We start from the raw sequence: 3,908 nt of genomic DNA on the forward strand, positions 1-3,908 counted from the left end.
CTCTAATGAGCATGCTAATGAAAGACAGATACATTGGGGGAAAAAAATCCCTGCAAGAGTATTTAAATAAGAAATGGTGAAAGAAATGCTGGCATGCACGTATTTGCTCAAATGCATAAAATGGAGAAAGTCTATGCAGTAAACTAGATATTTTAAAAACTGTAAAACACTGTATTTGCTCCTTGCAGGTAATCAAAGTGACTTGTTTTCTGCTTCAATTTTCTTGAAATTTATAAAGTCTGTAATTATACAAGTCATTTTGCCTTACACTGTATATATGTTCTTTTTTGTTAAAATAAAACACTACACTTGATCTAAGCCAAAAGGCCGAGAAGCGATTTTTTGTTAAAATAAAATAAGGAAAGTTTCTCCTTGTGAATTCTCAAGGTAAACCCTTTGGAATGTAAGTGGACTGTGAACACACAATCAACATTGAAATGACCAGAATCCATTGTATTCTGGATGAACTAGTCTTCTCCACAAAGAATACAGACAGAGGACATAACTTGGTTGCTTGTCATCCTGTCCCCTATAGGCAAATAACTGGTACTTGGTCAGTGTTTCATAAACAATTGTTTCATAAACAATGTTTCATAAACAAATTATACAAGGATTAGTTTCCTTTAAAGCTTAGATCACAGGGAATTCCTTTTTTTTTTTTTTGCTGCTGTAAGAGACACCAGCAGAGAAAGTGTTTATTTATTTATATATATAAATATTGTCATCACAACAGATACCACAGGAATTCAAAGTATCATCAGAGATTACTTTGAGAATCTTTGTGCCATGAAATAAGAAAAAGTAGAAGATATAACCTTCCAAGACTGAAACAAGATGATTTTGTATTTTTTAACTAATTTTTAAATTAATTATTAAATAATTTTTCTGATTTCAAAGACATGACAATAAAGAAATAGTTGAAAACTTTTTTCTTTTTTAAAATTTATTTTATTTTTGTAAATTTGTTCACAATATTTGATTACATTTAATATTCTACACCAATTCCACTCACATTACACCTTCCCACTACCATATTTCCATCCCCAAACCCAAACTCTGCCCCCAAAGCAGAACTGAAATATATATATATACATATATATATTATTACTTGTTATGAATGGCTCCTGGGTGAACTACAACAATTTTCACACACTTTCCTCTGAGGAACATTTTTTGGACCAAGATGATTTTGGATACCTGAACAGAATATCACTATCAAAAAGTTGAAATAGTAATCAAAAGTCTTCCCCCCAACAAAAGCCCAGACCTGTAGGATAACATTGGTTTGTCCTTTCTGCCTTGCTGCATGGAGCTCAGGTTTATTGAGTTACTCCCATCACAGTGCTCCCATTCCTCTGTGTTTATTTGTAGCCTCTTTCTTTGTCCTCTGTTAACTTGTAAATATTGTTTTTCTCTTCTCCTTAAGTCATTTGCATAATTAATTCAGAGCAATTTCCTTTATGTATGGTCACAAGAAGACAGTTAATGCTATGCTTTTGTAATTTGGAGTTAATTGACTCTGAATGATATTTTCCTCCTGGACATCTGTTCTCTCAACTTAAGCCTCAGTTGCCCTTACTTCCTAGTACCCCAAAATCAGGGTCCCGACAAGGGACTGGATGGGCCAAGGGCAAGCTGGGAGCTATGTGCTACCCTGGCATCGAAATGGGCCTGGCCAAAGTGCCATAATGTTTAATTACAAGTTAAGAACATGGTCATGGACAAATTCTGTCATGATCTAAAAATTAATAAGTTGATTTTAGACCCTGCTAGGGTTCAGAATGATTAATCTGGCCCGAGCACTGTAGACTGAGTCTCTGGAGAGATCTCCTCAGGAGAGCCAACCTACAAGCTCAATGTACCTCTTACTGTGTCCATACAAATAACTAATATTAAGAAGTAGAATGAAGATGTTAATTAAGATGTTAATTGTTATTGGACTAAGGAAAGGAGAAAAACCCCTAGGTGGGATTTCCTTCTTTGAGCCTGATTGGTGGTCAGGAAGGGCTTTGAATATGTTGATTTTGCTGCCAGACAAGGGAGGTGGTGTCTACTCTTAATGTGGGGAGTTGGGGGGAGAGAGAGAGAGAGAGACAGACAGACAGACAGAGACAGAGACAGACAGAGACAGAGACAGACAGAGAGACAGAGAGACAGAGACAGAGAAACCAAGGCAACAAGATAGAGCGCAGAGAGACTAGAAAGGGGGACATAGGGAGAAGAATGTAGGGGAGCAGGCCCATGGAGAGAGAGAGACCAGGCTGCCAGATGGAATGCGGACAGATGAGGGGGAGAGACAGGAGGAGACAGGAATGAGGGGCAGTGAGAGACTAAAATTCAGGTTCTCAGAGAGACTGGAGCAGGCGCGTGGGGAGAATGGAATAAACAGCAACTGATCACCAATCAGCTTGGTCCTCATTTTTTCCTTCCTCTGTCCATGGCCTGGACTTCCCCAGGTGGGCGAGCAGCCTGAGACCACTGAATGTGGACGGGCTTTCCCTAGCCTCCAGGAGATTACACACAGACCCTAATAGATTCACTAGTGAATTCTTTCAAACCTTTAAGATAGAAACTGCTGGCAGTGAGTCACATCTATTCAAGCGTAGTCGTCCGATTCGGGTTGTTAGGCATTTGAAAGAATCAATGCTCATGGCCAAGTTCGTGTTGACAAGGACACCGACACCACCGACGCCTCTAACCAGATATATAAACATGTTTATATATATATATTTGTGTAATGGAGTTGTAAAATTATAAATATGAGATATAAAATAGTACATTTGAGGGTGTAAATGGCTGGAAATGATCTACTTATCATAGATTAGTAATTTTGACTGAAATAAGTATTTCAAAGGACTATATCTGCAACAGTGGATGTTTGTTTATTGCCAACAATTTTTTGATTGTTGAATTGGTTCTCTTGATATCTTTTCAACATACCAACTTTTGGGTTCATTCTCACAAATATAAGTGTCTTTTGAACCTGTAATTTGGGCTGCTACTACACAAATTTAAAAAGAGTTTGCAGATTAAGGTTGGTCTTTTTTTTATTCACCTTCATTATGTGGATGAGCCTCTTGTTCTGTGGAAGATGTTTCCTCTGAAGGCTTAATATAACTCCTAATGATACTCAGACCCGTTTTTCTCTGAGACCATACAGTGAGGGAAAGTACTCCAAAATGTAGGCAGGAGAGATAGTACACCGGGCTGTGTATGCTTGTGTTGTGTGGAGCTGACCCGTGTTTGATCCCCATCGTCCCTTTATAGCCCCCCCAAGCCCTGCCAAGAATGATCCCTGAGCACTGAGCCGGGAGTAAGCCCTGAGGACCCCTGGTTGTTACCCAAAATCAATAAATAAGTACATAAAATGTGTAATCACTTGTACCACTTGTATCATTTGTCATCACATTGTTTGTTAATTTGAGCGGGCACCAGTAATGTTCTATTCATCCCTGTCACATGGTAGTGTAGCCCAGTGGTGTCTGTTCCCTCCAGGAACACAAAGAGCCTCAAATGTTTCATTCAGGGTCTTGACAAAGAAATCTGACCATCTCGTAGGTGGGTGGCCATGTGGTCTTTTGACGTGCTGTGGAGTGCAGTCGGTAACAGATCTAGTCCGGCGGTCGTCTCTAAATTGCATTACGTGTCTGGCCCATCTGATTTTTGACACCTTGGCAAATGAGACAGCGCACCTGATTTTTGACCCTCGACAGAGGTTGGAACTCTGGATTCCTTCTCTCACTTGAATGAAACATGATATTCCAAGCATAGTTCTTTTGATTCCTCTTTGGGATACCTGAATAGCGTTCTCATTCTGTTTTTGTAGGGCCCTGGTCTGTAAGGCGTATGTTAGTGCAGGAAGAACGGTAGAGTCGAAAAGATGTGCCCAGAGCCGGAGGTTCTTCATC

General features: G+C 39.5%; 1 pseudogene; it reads right to left on the minus strand.

Annotated features, from left to right (window-relative positions):
• Positions 1 to 232: 232 nt before the first annotated feature.
• LOC129406721 (U2 spliceosomal RNA) lies at positions 233 to 339 on the minus strand (annotated as a pseudogene).
• Positions 340 to 3,908: the final 3,569 nt, after the last annotated feature.

The sequence above is a fragment of the Sorex araneus genome, chromosome 7, assembly GCF_027595985.1.
Source record: "Sorex araneus isolate mSorAra2 chromosome 7, mSorAra2.pri, whole genome shotgun sequence".
In the NCBI taxonomy this organism is placed as follows: domain Eukaryota; kingdom Metazoa; phylum Chordata; class Mammalia; order Eulipotyphla; family Soricidae; genus Sorex; species Sorex araneus.